We start from the raw sequence: 16,234 nt of genomic DNA on the forward strand, positions 1-16,234 counted from the left end.
GATTGATAATATTAGCATTTTTGGATGAAGTTATATTTTCATGAACACAATTTTTTACTTGATCAACTTGTTACGCTCCACACTGATTGGAGTCACTAATTCTGAAAATGAAATATTACTGTTAAGTTCAATGACATATTTTGGTACGTTCACAGAAATATTTTCTCCCAACCTTTTCCTTTTGTGCGCAGATGTGAAAGTGGTACATACATAATTAGGCCAAGGGTGGTGCATCACAGTCAGATGGTCAGTCCCCGTGCATGTTGAGGCTCACCCAGCACCAGTTGCAAACCTCTCCAAACGCAGACGAGTTTGATTTGATACGTGTGCCAAGCCTGTGCCCGCCCACCGCTCCACTCCTCACCGACACTTTCTGAAGATGGAGTCAGATTCAGTTACCTGTTAAGTGCGTCGTGTAAGCTGACTGTTTCACTTCGGTTTGAACTTCATTATGTGTCATTCATCTGGCTTTTGTATAAGGAAGGAAATTTAGCAACGTTTGGTTATTGTGAAAATCTACCACGAGTTGAAAGCCTCCTCCTGTAAGAGGTAGGAATTTTATTGATTTTGAACCAGATTTTCATACCTAGTTATCTAGAAGTTGTGCAAACAGATGGGTTTACATGATGATCTGAAATGTGTTGAAAATTTTACCAAAAATAATAAGACAATACAGTTAAAGGCTAGCATGTCCAGAGATCTCAAAATACTTTATAGCCTAGACATTCAAAGAAAATACTGACGTCACGTTAACATATTGCAATACACAGAAAGCCTAGCTTGGTGTGGAGTGGAAAATCAATTTTGAGTAAAATGATTGAGGTAAGTACTGTAACTCATGTGAAGTGGGACATTGAAGCACAAACTAGTATTGAAAATACATGTAGGAAAACTTGCTGCGTCAGTACGTACGCCAGAGAACACACCTGAGCCACTGAGTCACCAACAATATTGCACATTATGTTCATCAACAAGACGGCGGTGCTTCGAAGGATTTTATTATTGTGGTGCGAGGCCCGGAGAACCCCCCCCCCCCCCCCCCCCACCCCACCCCACCTCCCAGCCCGTCCCCTAGACCGACCACTAGCTCAGGCTGAAAAAAAATCCCTACGTGGCAGCTGCCACCAGCCAGACTACTCCCCTATTCCCTACCCCCACCCTCACCCTATTCCCCCCACACCCCGATCTCCTTATCTGCCAGGTTAATATGAGCGGATGCCTATTATCAAGTTTCATAACGGCTGACATACAATCTGCTCACCGCAGACGCTCCGCCTGACTCAAGCTTCACTGTCCTCAACTTCGTCCATCCCCTGCTAGGGTGGAGACCCCCGAAGACTGCACTGTACATGGTAACACCTCCTCCCACCAGCACCTCCTCCTCCTCCTCCTCCTCCATAGTGCCACATGCATAGTGAGAGTGTATGTGGTCTTGGAATTATCTTTAAAACCCCCGGCAGTTGATAGGTCTAAAGCCCACACAACCAACCAATCACCGGTGGTCACTCTTTCCAACTCATCACCCCAGTTATCTCCTGGTCATTGCGTGTCACGTCCCCTCACCCAACCCCCCGCACTGAACCCAGTTTCCCCGGGAACCCTTCACTCCAAAACTGACCATTTCACTGAAATCAAATGTGTGGAGGACGTAATCATGACCCGCAAATCAAATAGATCCAACAACAAACCTCTCCCCTGTAGCCTCTAGGAACCATCAGCTTTCATGAATCAATCGGTAAAACATTTGTAAAGATCATCTCCTACAGACACACAGCACCTGACACACATAGACCACATGATCACACGAACACCCCGACTTTCAACACCACTCCGCCCACAATGAACTCAGCATATCCACGAATTACGCCACACCAGACACACAGCACCTGACACACAGAGACCACATGATCACACGAACACCCCGACTTTCAACACCACTCCGCCCACAATGAACTCAGCATATCCACGAATTACGCCACACCAGACACACACGATGAAGACTGCCTTCCTAACAAAAGACAATGAGAAGGCCTTTCATCACGGCCGCTGTGCGATGGCTTGAAATACATTTTAAGCACCCAATATAATCCGTCCCACACCAAAACTGTTACGCAGTAAAGTGACCGTACGATGCGCATTGAGACCTCTCACTCGGCAGGTTACTTCACCTTCACTGCTAGCGTACCTCAAGGTTCCGGGATCATCCTGACCCCATACACGCCGACCCCGTAACATGACAGTATGGAGGCGACGTTGGTCAACTTGCCAACTCTGCACCCTCCTTAATAGGCAAGTTCATGTGAGGAGGAGTGATCACATCTCGTTTGGGAAATGAGGTCGAGAACGCCATTATTTCTCGCTTAACCTCTTTCGTTGCGCTTAACGGATGTGGTGTAGAATATGATTGCCAAGTCACATGCACACCGCTTTTCCCTCACCCCCGCCGTCCTCTCAAACACATAGCTTAAACTGTGATGCTGAACTCAGGTTAACCAGCCACATTCAGCCCAAGGTGACTATTGCAAGATCGGGGTAACGGAAAAAAAAATGCACCTCTATTAAGTTCCAACTCACTACTAAAACCAACACTCAGACTCTGTAGAAGCTTCGAAATAAAGCTTTGTGGTGAATACAGGAGTACAATACGAGATGGTCTCAGTTGGTCAGTACTGCTGACCTTCACCAGAGAACCAATATCCCAACATTAAATACGTGTTATGCTGGCGGTCCTTTGCTGATAGACTGGTTGAATGGATCATGACTCTTGGAAGAGATTCTTCAGTTATCACTTGAGGTAAGATCACCCCGAACAACATTATTGATAGACCAACAATAAACCACCTAGACCCAGTCTGTCCGAACCCGCTGTCGTCAAATTTCTAAACTTTCCCTATCACCAAAGCAAATGTTTGCATACATAGGAACTGGAATCAATGTATACTTCACAACAAGTGTCAATATATACAGGGAAATTCGTGTCAATATATACAGCACTAATGTCAATATATACAGAGGGACTAGTGTCAGTATTCACAGAGGAACTAGAGTCAGTATATACAGAGGAATTAGTGTCATTATATACAAAGGAACTAGTGTCAATATGTACTGAAGAACTAGTATCAATATAATTAACAATAGAAATTTTGGTCAAGGTGAGAAGTGACTAGCATCAGTATGAGGACAACGAAGGTCCACTCTGCTCTCTCCTCCAACTTTCCCAAAATTAACACCACGCCGCACGGTAGATCGAGTTCTACCTATTTTCCAAACTTCTTCCTTCGTTTGTCTTCTGCCATATGATGGGGTAATATGGGTTTTCCACCGGCTCTCTCCCAATGTTCTCCCTCCCCATCCTTCCGACTCTCTGTGCGTCTCAATCTTATCATACAAACATGATTTCTACCTGAAGATCTCATGATGGATGAGCAAACGTTGAGAGCAACAGATATTTACACAGGCTCATTACAGACAGCCTCCAGAAAATAAGGACTGAAAGAAGAACAGTATAGTTAAAGATTACTTCCAGGATATTTAACGATATATATATTATATATTATATATATATATATATATATATATATATATATATATATATATATATATATATATATATATATATATATATATATATGTATATATATATATATTATCCCTGGGGATAGGGGAGAAAGAATACTTCCCACGTATTCCCTGCGTGTCGTAGAAGGCGACTAAAAGGGGAAGGAGCGGGGGGCTGGAAATCCTCCCCTCTTGTTTTTTTTTTAATTTTCAAAAAGAGGGAACAGAGAAGGGGGCCAGGTGAGAATATTCCCTCAGAGGCCCAGTCCTCTGCTCTTAACGCTACCTTGCTAACGCGGGAAATGGCGAATACTTTGAAAGAAAAGAAAAAAAAAAAAAAAAATATATATATATATATATATATATATATATATATATATATATATATATATATATATATATATATATAATTATCTATCATACTTTGTCGCTCTTCCCGCGTTAGCGAGGTAGCGCAAGGAAAAAGACGAAAAAATGGCCCAACACACCCACATACACATGTATATACATACACTTCCACAAACGCACATCTCAACATATATATATATATATATATATATATATATATATATATATATATATATATATATATATATATATATATATATATATTATCCCTGGGGATAGGGGAGAAAGAATACTTCCCACGTATTCCCTGCGTGTCGTAGAAGGCGACTAAAAGGGGAGGGAGCGGGTGGCTGGAAATCCTCCCCTCTCGTTTTTTTTTTTTTTTTTTTTCTTAATTTTCCAAAAGAAGGAACAGAGAAGGGGGCCAGGTGAGGATTTTCCCTCTAAGGCCCAGTCCTCTGTTCTTAACGCTACCTCGCAAATGCGGGAAGTGGCGAATCGTATGAAAAATAAAAAAAAAAAAATATATATATATATATATATATATATATATATATATATATATATATATATATATATATATATATATATATATATATACATATATATATATATATATATATATATATATATATATATATATATATATATATATATATATATATATATATATATATATATATATATATATATATATATCCCTGGGGATAGGGGAGAATGAATACTTCCCACGCATTCCTCACGTGTCGTAGAAGGCGACTAAAGGGGACGGGAACGGGGGCCCAGAAACCCTCCAATCCTTGTATTTTAACTTTCTAAAGGGGGAAACAGAAGAAGGAGTCACACGGGGAGTGCTCATCCACCTCGAAGGCTCAGATTGGGGTGTCTAAATGTGTGTGGATGTAACCAAGATGAGTGGCTCTGAGTGAAACGAAGCTCAAGGGTAAAGGGGAAGAGTGGTTTGGGAATGTCTTGGGAGTAAAGTCAGGGGTTAGTGAGAGGACAAGAGCAAGGGAAGGAGTAGCACTACTCCTGAATCAGGAGTTGTGGGAGTATGTGATAGAGTGTAAGAAAGTAAATTCTAGATTAATATGGGTAAAACTGAAAGTTGATGGAGAGAGATGGGTGATTATTGGTGCATATGCACCTGGGCATGAGAAGAAAGATCATGAGAGGCAAGTGTTTTGGGAGCAGCTGAATGAGAGTGATAGTGGTTTTGATACACAGTACCGGGTTATAGTGATTGGTGATTTGAATGCAAAGGTGAGTAATGTGGCAGTTGAGGGAATAATTGGTGTACATGGGGTGTTCAGTGTTGTAAATGGAAATGGTGAAGAGCTTGTACATTTATGTGCTGAAAAAGGACTGGTGATTGGGAATACCTGGTTTAAAAAGCGAGATATACATAAGTATAAGTATGTAAGTCGGAGAGATGGCCAGAGAGCGTTATTGGATTACGTGTTAATTGATAGGCGCGCCAAAGAGAGACATTTGGATGTTAATATGCTGAGAGGTGCAACTGGAGGGATGTCTGATCTTGATCTTGTGGAGGTGAAGGTGAAGATTTGTAGGGGTTTTCAGAAAAGAAGAGAGAATCTTGGGGTGAAGAGAGTGGTGAGAGTAAGTGAGCTTGGGAAGGAGACTTGTGTTAGAAAGTACCAGGAGAGACTGAGTACAGAATGGAAAAAGGTGAGAGCAAAGAAGGTAAGGGGAGTGGGGGAGGAATGGGATGTATTTAGGGAAGCAGTGATGGCTTGCGCAAAAGATGCTTGTGGCATGAGAAGAGTGGGAGGTGGGTTGATTAGAAAGCGTAGTGAGTGGTGGGATGAAGAAGTAAGATTATAAGTGAAAGAGAAGAGAGAGGCATTTGGACGACTTTTGCAGGGAAAAAATGCAAATGAGTGGGAGATGTAAAAAATAAAGAGGCAGGAGGTCAAGAGAAAGGTGCAAGAGGTGAAAAAGAGGGCAAATGAGAGTTGAGGTGAGAGATTATCATTAAATTTTAGGGAGAATAAAAAGATGTTTTGGAAGGAGGTAAATAAAGTGCGTAAGTCAAGGGAGCAAATGGGAACTTCAGTGAAGGGGGCTAATGGGGAGGTGATAACAAGTAGTGGTGATGTGAGAAGGAGATGGAGTGAGTATTTTGAAGGTTTGTTGAATGTGTTTGATGATAGGGTGACAGATATAGGGTGTTTTGGTCGAGGTGGTGTGCAAAGTGAGAGGGTTAGGGAAAATGATTTGGTATACAGAGAAGAGGAATCAAAAGCTTTGCGGAAGATGAAAGCCGGCAAGGCAGCAGGTTTGGATGGTATTGCAGTGGAATTTATTAAAAAAGGGGTGACTGTATTATTGACTGGTTGGTAAGGTTATCAAATGTATGTATGATTCAGGGTGATGTGCCTGAGGATTGGCGGAATGCTTGCACAGTGCCAGTGTACAAAGACAAAGGGGATAAGAGTGAGTGTTCAAATTACAGAGGTATAAGTTTGTTGAGTATTCCTGGTAAATTATATGGGAGGGTATTGACTGAGAGGGTGAAGGCATGTACAAAGCATCAGATTGGGGAAGAGCAGTGTGGTTTCAGAAGTGGTAGAGGATGTGTGGATCAGGTGTTTGCTTTGAAGAATGTATGTGAGAAATACTTAGAAAAGCAAATGGATTTGTATGTAGCATTTATGTATCTGGAGGCGGCATATGATAGAGTTGATGGAGATGCTCTGTGGAAGGTATTAAGAACATATGGTGAGGGAGGCAAGTTGTTAGAAGCAGTGTAAAGTTTTTATCGAGGATGTAAGGCATGTGTACGTGTAGGAAGAGAGGAAAATGATCGGATCTCAGTGAATGTCGGTTTGCGGCAGGGGTGTGTGATGTCTCCATGGTTGTTTAATTTGTTTCTGGATGGGGTTGTTAGGGAGGTGAATGCAAGAGTTTTGGAAAGAGGGGCAAGTATGCAGTCTGTTGTGGATGAGAGAGCTTGGGAAGTGAGTCAGTTGTTGTTCGCTGATGATATAGCGCTGGTGGCTGATTCATGTGAGAAACTGCAGAAGCTGGTGACTGAGTTTGGTAAAGTGTGTGAAAGAAGAAAGTTGAGAGTAAATGTGAATGAGAGCAAGGTTATTAGGTACAGTAGGGTTGAGGGTCAAGTCAATTGGGAGGTAAGTTTGAATGGAGAAAAACTGGAGAAAGTAAAGTGTTTTAGATATCTGAGAGTGGATTTGGCAGCGGATGAAACAATGGAAGCGGAAGTGAATTATAGGGTGGGGGAGGGGGCGAAAATTCTGGGAGCCTTGAAGAATGTATGGAAGTCGAGAACATTATCTCGGAAAGCAAAAATGGATATGTTTGAGGGAATAGTGGTTCCAACAATGCTGTATGGTTGCAAGGCGTGGGCTATGGTTAGAGTTGTGCGCAGGAGGGTGGATGTGCTGGAAATGAGATGTTTGAGGACAATATGTGGTGTGAGCTGGTTTTATCGAGTAAGTAATACTAGGGTAAGACAGATGTGTGGTAATAAAAAGAGTGTGGTTGAGAGAGCAGAAGAGGGTGTTATGAAATGGTTCGATCACATGGAGAGAATGAGTGAGGAAAGATTGACCAAGAGGATATATGTGTCAGAGGTGGAGGGAGCGAGGAGCAGTGGGAGACCAAATTGAAGGTGGAAAGATGGAGTGAAAAAGATTATGAGTGATCGGGGCCTGAACATGCAGGAGGGTGAAAGGCGTGCAAGGAATAGAGTGAAATGTAACGAGGTGGTATACCGGGGCGACGTGCTGTCAATGGATGGAACCAGGGCATGTGAAGCGTCTAAGGTAAACCATGGAAAGTTTTGTGGGGCCTGGATGTGGAAAGGGAGCTGTGGTTTCGGTGCATTATTACATGACAGCTAGAGACTGAGTGTGAACGAATGGGGCCTTTGTTGTCTTTTCCTAGCGCTGCCTCGCACACATGACGGGGGAGGGGGTTGTTATTCCATGTGTGGCGAGGCGGCGATGGGAATAAATAAAGGAAGACAGTATGAATTATGTACACGTGTATATATGTATATGTCTGTGTGTGTATATATATGTGTACATTAAGATGTATAAGTATGTATATTTGCGTGTGTGGACGTGTATGTATATACATGTGTATGAGGGTGGGTTGGGCCATTCTTTCGTCTGTTTCCTTGCGCTACCCCGCTAACGCGGGAGAGAGCGACAAAGCAATATCAATAAATAAATATATATGCGTTCCTCGTCGACGAACAGCAAATGGTTAAGTGTCTGTATCTTGATTCCTGGCGCACGACGGTACGACTGTTAGTTACGACGGCATGGCCGTTACCTTGACCCTCAAGGGTCAGGTCAAAGATTGCGTCATCATACTAAGGGTCATGTGTTTGTGCTAAAGAGTTCATCCCCCCCCCTCTCCGCATCTGCGCTCGCGCACACACACACACACACACACACACACACACACACACACACACACACACACACACACAGCTGGACCCGATTCCTTGTTGACAAGAGAGAGGAATAATATCTCCCGAGTGTTCCATGCCGCATGATGAGTCCCCTGCCAGAGATTTTGCAAATCATGTGTGATTATCATCGTATCCTTAATAGTTAACACGAACTCTGAGTCTAGTCTTGCTGTATGCAGATATTGACGATTACTTCCAGTAAGCTATGGATACGAACAATATGTAAACAGTGGCAGTGAGGTGCAACCCAGGCTACGTTCACATCAGTTTACGGTATATTAATTATATACTAGTAAGGTTGTCTCAAAACAGAGACAGTATCATATATCAATGTGCATTTCCCTATACAAAAAGTAGAGAAAAGTTCGAAACAGTCGTAATATATGAGAAATCTACCCATCTGTTTTTGTGATTACGTATTGTAAATAGTGATCACTATCATTCTGGATGTCAGTGAGGTGCGTCGACGTGAGGGTTGCACAGCTGTTGATGGTTTCATCCTGATAGATACCCACGATTCATCAGAGGCCTTTTACGGCGGCCACGTCGTCCGTGTACTGTATCATTCATGTTCTCAAAGAACATGAAAGCCAATCCTTTCTCAACGATCCTCAACAATTGAATGGCATTGCATTATCTGTATGACGAACTGTTATATAGAACTAAAAGTGTATGAGCGAGAGCTCTTTCTGAAAGTGTAGCTCATACCAGAGAAGTTTGTACTCCTGTAGTGCTCATCATAACTATGATTTCTCCGTACCCAAAACGTATCACGCACCTGTACTCGGACGTATGATGAATGCGTCATCTTGCATGTAAAAGGCAAGTGGCAAGTTTTCAGAAAAAGACGTCTAAAAAGGTAAGCTTTTCTTGCCAGGCAGATTTAAGAGAAATTGACGTATAAGTAGCTTAGCATTAGCAACCAAGCAAACCACAAACGACAAGTAAAGGCCTCTTGTCGTCTCTGGTGGAGCAAAGCCCGTCAGCAGCTCGAGCGCCTGAGTCGGTCATTAGCGACATCAACTTTGGAGTAAGATATGTCACGAAGGAAGACTTTAGTTTGGTAAAGCTAATGTCACTTGTTGAAACTAGCTCGTGAAAAATCATTCCGAACCTTTTCTGATGAATAAGGGCAGAAGTATGATGTCTGAGACTTTAAACATAAGTACTACTGTGAGATAAACTGTGTCCTGGGGAACCTCTCATACAGCGAAGATGTATAGCGAGTGTCCGTCCGTATTTTCCATACAAGAATATTCCAGCCGGCTTTGCAGTATTACTCTGCATATTTCAAGATGTACGCATACGTCATCAGTTCACTTTAGGTAACGTACACAAGCAAGGTCCTGATGGCATCCATTGCCAGGTACTGAAAGAGTGTGCCTCTGAATTTGCATCTGTGCTTGCTGGTCTGTTATGTTTCTATTATTCAAAAAAAAGATCCCTTCTTGGACGCATGCGCTGGTACCTCCCAGAAGGGTGACCGTTCCGACCCCTCTAACCATCGTCCTTCTGCTTTAACATCTGCCATTTCCAAAGTCTTTGAATCCCTCCTCAACTCTCATATCCTCAGACATTTAAGTCTCGCAGTCTTCTCTCTCATCACCAGTAAGGCTTCCGTGTGACGAGATCCACTGGTGATATTCTTTCTTTCCTACCTTACTAATATTTGGTCAAGATCCCAAAGAGATCTGGGGAATCCTCTGTAGTTGCCCTTGATATATCCAAAGCTTTTAACAGGGTGTGGCATCGGCGTTTCATCTCTAAGATCCCCTCTTCTGGCTACTCTTCCTCTCTTTGCTCCCTCATATCTAACTTCCCCTACACTTTTTCTCATTTTTATCAATGAATTATTTTATTCCGCAAATAACCAAATATACTCATACACTGACGACTCAACACTGCATTCATTCACATCCTTAAATTCTGCTCCTCTCACTCGATCTGCATCTCGTCTCGACAAAACTTCCTCAATAATCTCAAACTTGGACAGGAAATCTCAGTGGGAAAGACGAAATCTGATTAAGTTTAATAAACTCCAACACCTACTTTCTGCCCATCTGCCTGTCGAAAATTCCGCATAACTTTCCTCGCTCCTTGGACGGTTTTGTAATCCCACCTCCTGACTTAATGAACATATATAGTAATGATGTAACATCTAGTCTGTCTTGGAAATCCTACAGTACGGAAATAGCCAAGTCTTCCTCTAAGAAACTAAGAAAGCTGTTTAGATATCGTAATTTCTTTTCTTCCGAACAGTTGCTCCGTGTATACAAAGGGATTGATCCGTCCTTGTATGGAGTACTGCTCTCAGATCTGGGGTGGTTCTAGCTCTGCATCCTTACTTGAGAGAGTTGAGTCGAAAGCGGTCCGACTTAAAACTGCCCCAGGCTAACTACAAAACTTGACTGCTTGACTAAGCCGCAAAGTTGGTTCACTTTCCCTCTTCTTTAAGTATAACTTTGGTTTTTGCTCCCGAGAGCTGGCTGCTTGTGTACCAAAAACCACTAACTAGACCAAGCAAGACTCGGCAAGCTGCTGCGACAATTGAACTCAAGGATGAGCCGTTTTGATAACAGTTTCTTTTCTTACACGTCGAAACTTTGGAACTCTCTGTACCTTCTCATGTCTTTCACAATAACTATGACCTGGAACATCTTAAATGACAGGTTTTTCACTTCCTTTAAAATTCGTAAATACTTTCTCTTGTCTCCCCTTTTTCCCCTCACCTGATCCTCTCTGTATTTCAATTAAGGCCCGGCCTTAATGTGAACTTCTGTCCGTGGCTAGAGCCTCCAACATAAAAAAAGAAGTCCATAACTTAGCTTTACACCAGTAGAAGCTTGTCTTACTTAAAAAGTTTCCTCTCAAGTGTTATCATTTTCGCTTTAGAAAGTCTGTTGCAAAGAAACATTATGTCTTCTGAACGGAAACTTTAGCGTAGAGCATTATCTCTTTTGAAGGGAGACATTAGCATGATGTATTATGTCTTCTAGAGGAAGACTTTGAGATGAAGAATTATGCTGGTAGGGTCTGACCAGCAACTCACGACCCACTAGCCCCCACTGGTAGGGTCTGACCAGCATCTCACGACCCACCAGCCCCCAACTGGTAGGGCCTGACCAGCATCTCACGACCCACCAACCAACACTGGTAGGGTCTGACCAGCATCTTACGACCCACCAGCCCCCACTGGTAGGGTCTGACCAGCAACTCACGACCCACCAGCCCCCACTGGTAGGGTCTGACCAGCATCTTACGACCCACCAGCCCCCACTGGTAGGGTCTGACCAGCAACTCACGACCCACTAGCCCCCACTGGTAGGGTCTGACCAGCATCTCACGACCCACCAACCCCCACTGGTAGGGTCTGACCAGCAACTCACGACCCACCAGCCCCCAATGGTAGGGTCTGACCAGCATCTCACGACCCACCAACCCCCACTGGTAGGGTCTGACCAGCAACTCACGACCCACCAGCTCCCACTGGTAGGGTCTGACCAGCATCTTACGACCCACCAGCCCCTACTTGTAGGGTCTGACCAGCAACTCACGACCCACCAGCCCCCACTGGTAGGGTCTGACCAGCAACTCATGACCCACCAGCCCCCACTGGTAGGGTCTGACCAGCATCTTACGACCCACCAGCCCCCACTGGTAGGGTCTGACCAGCAACTCACGACCCACCAGCCCCCACTGGTAGGGTCTGACCAGCAACTCACGACCCACCAGCCCCCACTGGTAGGGTCTGACCAGCATCTTACGACCCACCAGCCCCCACTGGTAGGGTCTGACCAGCATCTTACGACCCACCAGCCCCCACTGGTAGGGTCTGACCAGCAACTCACGACCCACCAGCCCCCACTGGTAGGGTCTGATCAGCAACTCACGACCCACCAGCCCCACTGATAGGGTCTGACCAGCATCTCACGACCCACCAACCCCCACTGGTAGGGTCTGACCAGCATCTTACGACCCACCAGCCCCCACTGGTAGGGTCTGACCAGCAACTCACGACCCACCAGCCCCCACTGGTAGGGTCTGACCAGCATCTTACGACCCACCAGCCCCCACTGGTAGGGTCTGACCAGCAACTCACGACCCACTAGCCCCCACTGGTAGGGTCTGACCAGCAACTCACGACCCCCAGCCCCCACTGGTAGGGTCTGACAAGGAACTCACGACCCACCAGCCCCCACTGGTAAGGTCTGACTAGCATCTTACGACCCACCAGCCCCCACTGGTAGGGTCTGACCAGCAACTCACGACCCACCAGCCCCCACTGGTAGGGTCTGACCAGCATTCCACACGACTCACCAGCCCCCACTGGTAGGGTCTGACAAGCAACTCACGACCCACCAGCCCCCACTGGTAGGGTCTGATCAGCAACTCACGACCCACCAGCCCCACTGGTAGGGTCTGACCAGCATCTCACGACCCACCAACCCCCACTGGTAGGGTCTGACCAGCATCTTACGACCCACCAGCCCCCACTGGTAGGGTCTGACCAGCATCTTACGACCCACCAGACCCCACTGGTAGGGTCTGACCAGCAACTCACGACCCACTAGCCCCCACTGGTAGGGTCTGACCAGCAACTCACGACCCACCAGCCCCCACTGGTAGGGTCTGACCAGCAACTCACGACCCACCAGCCCCCACTGGTAGGGTCTGACCAGCAACTCATGACCCACCAGCCCCCACTGGTAGGGTCTGACCAGCATCTTACGATCCACCAGCCCCCACTGGTAGGATCTGACCAGCAACTCACGACCCACCAGCCCCCACTGGTAGGGTCTGACCAGCAACTCACGACCCACCAGCCCCCACTGGTAGGGTCTGACCAGCAACTCACGACCCACTAGCCCCCACTAGTAGGGTCTGACCAGCATCTTACGACCCACTAGCCCCCACTGGTAGGGTCTGACCAGCAACTCAAGACCCACCAGCCCCCACTGGTAGGGTCTGATCAGCAAATCACGACCCACCAGCCCCACTGGTAGGGCCTGACCAGCATCTCACGACCCACCAACCAACACTGGTAGGGTCTGACCAGCATCTTACGACCCACCAGCCCCCACTGGTAGGGTCTGACCAGCAACTCACGACCCACCAGCCCCCACTGGTAGGGTCTGACCAGCATCTTACGACCCACCAGCCCCCACTGGTAGGGTCTGACCAGCATCTCACGACCCACTAGCCCCCACTGGTAGGGTCCGACCAGCATCTCACGACCCACCAACCCCCACTGGTAGGGTCTGACCAGCAACTCACGACCCACCAGCCCCCACTGGTAGGGTCTGACCAGCATCTCACGACCCACCAGCCCCCACTGGTAGGGTCTGACCAGCAACTCACGACCCACCAGCCCCCACTGGTAGGGTCTGACCAGCATCTTACGACCCACCAGCCCCTATTGGTAGGGTCTGACCAGCAACTCACGACCCACCATCCCCCACTAGTAGGGTCTGACCAGCAACTCATGACCCACCAGCCCCCACTGGTAGGGTCTGACCAGCATCTTACGACCCACCAACCCCCACTGGTAGGGTCTGACCAGCAACTCACGACCCACCAGCCCCCACTGGTAGGGTCTGACCAGCAACTCACGACCCACCAGCCCCCACTGGTAGGGTCTGACCAGCATCTTACGACCCACCAGCCCCCACTGGTAGGGTCTGACCAGCATCTTACGACCCACCAGCCCCCACTGGTAGGGTCTGACCAGCAACTCACGACCCACCAGCCCCCACTGGTAGGGTCTGATCAGCAACTCACGACCCACCAGCCCCACTGATAGGGTCTGACCAGCATCTCACGACCCACCAACCCCCACTGGTAGGGTCTGACCAGCATCTTACGACCCACCAGCCCCCACTGGTAGGGTCTGACCAGCAACTCACGACCCACCAGCCCCCACTGGTAGGGTCTGACCAGCATCTTACGACCCACCAGCCCCCACTGGTAGGGTCTGACCAGCAACTCACGACCCACTAGCCCCCACTGGTAGGGTCTGACCAGCAACTCACGACCCCCAGCCCCCACTGGTAGGGTCTGACAAGGAACTCACGACCCACCAGCCCCCACTGGTAAGGTCTGACTAGCATCTTACGACCCACCAGCCCCCACTGGTAGGGTCTGACCAGCATCTCACGACCCACCAGCCCCCACTGGTAGGGTCTGACCAGCATTCCACACGACCCACCAGCCCCCACTGGTAGGGTCTGACAAGCATCTCACGACCCACCAGCCCCCACTGGTAGGGTCTGATCAGCAACACACGACCCACCAGCCCCACTGGTAGGGTCTGACCAGCATCTCACGACCCACCAACCCCCACTGGTAGGGTCTGACCAGCATCTTACGACCCACCAACCCCCACTGGTAGGGTCTGACTAGCAACTCACGACCCACCAGCCCCCACTGGTAGGGTCTGACCAGCATCTTACGACCCACCAGCCCCCACTGGTAGGGTCTGACCAGCAACTCACGACCCACTAGCCCCCACTGGTAGGGTCTGACCAGCAACTCACGACCCCCAGCCCCCACTGGTAGGGTCTGACAAGGAACTCCCGACCCACCATCCCCCACTGGTAAGGTCTGACTAGCATCTTACGACCCACCAGCCCCCACTGGTAGGGTCTGACCAGCATTCCACACGACCCACCAGCCCCCACTGGTAGGGTCTGCCCACCGGCACAGAACACTGGACCCACAACCTTAAGTCAACACTTTCGTCCACGAATAAAAACTAACACCATTGTGTTCTTGGTCGCTGCACCTACCATGATGGTGAAGACGATGGTGTGTGGTGAATGTGGCGGTGGGTGAGTGAACATGCCAGTGAGTGAAGGTGAAAGTGATGATTCTTTGAGGGTCATTACTTGGCCATGTATCAGCCAGTGTATACATGAAGTTTGGCCGAAAGTTGTTTTTTTCCACATTTCCTACAATATACAAATGACAAGTCTTTCACGAACAAATTTAGTCTTCTTTAGAAATCAAGAATTAGAAAAAAAAAAAAAAAGCCATTATCCATTTTATTGGGCCTGCTGTTGGTGAAAATCAACGCAAAAATGTTGCAAAATGTAAGGAGACATATTACACTAATTCGCGAATGTTGGCTTTTCTAACTCCTGAACAGGTACACCATACATTAAATCTAGGTTTGACTGTATATGAGGCAGGGGTTTGTATTGAACTGGAAAAAATACTTCATGTTTAAATGTTGAGTCATATTGGTTAGAGTTGAACATCTACGCGTCTGTTTACGTCAATTTTCTTTTTTTTTTTTTGACCAATTTAAAGGTATCGTTAACAACGAAATATAGAAATATTATAGAAATATTATTGAATATATTATATATTTTAGAAATATAGAAATATTTTTTACGCCAATATGTATTGACGTCATAACACTGGCCATCAGTATAAGATGATATAAGCAAAACGTGGAGGCATACTATTACCAAATAGCATAATGGCATGTCCTTGTGGGTTAGAAGTGGATTCATGAAAGATAAGAAGTGCAGGTGGGAAGTAGACGCCGTGTCAGCATTAACATCAGGGCAGTGGGTAGCGGTCCAAGACAGAACTTAGCTAGGCTTCGTACGCTCTCCTGAAATAAGCAACTGTTTCTCTCATAAAGGGTGAGAGCATGATTATGAAGATGACATGAATATTCAGTGTTCTGAAAGCTTGATCATATAGGCAGTAGTATACTGAGAAAATCTGCTTTTGGTGGGATTGTTGTCAAACTAGAATTTGCTCTAAGTTACGAGAAGGGTAGAGGATAAAACAAAATCATTGACCTGCCTAAGCAGTGGCGGGTAGGATTATGTGAAATTTGATAGCGGCTAACGT

The 16,234-nt window shown here is 46.4% G+C and overlaps 1 protein-coding gene across 1 annotated transcript in view; it reads left to right on the forward strand.

The window, feature by feature from the left end:
* Positions 1–257: 257 nt before the first annotated feature.
* Positions 258–16,234, forward strand: part of LOC139751628 (glucose dehydrogenase [FAD, quinone]-like) — a 212,904-nt gene continuing 196,927 nt past the window's right edge. Inside the window, 1 exon segment of the mRNA XM_071667248.1 lies at positions 258–549. The gene's annotated coding sequence lies outside the window, so the exon portion shown is untranslated.

Source organism: Panulirus ornatus, chromosome 11, assembly GCF_036320965.1.
Source record: "Panulirus ornatus isolate Po-2019 chromosome 11, ASM3632096v1, whole genome shotgun sequence".
Taxonomy (NCBI): Eukaryota; Metazoa; Arthropoda; class Malacostraca; order Decapoda; family Palinuridae; genus Panulirus; species Panulirus ornatus.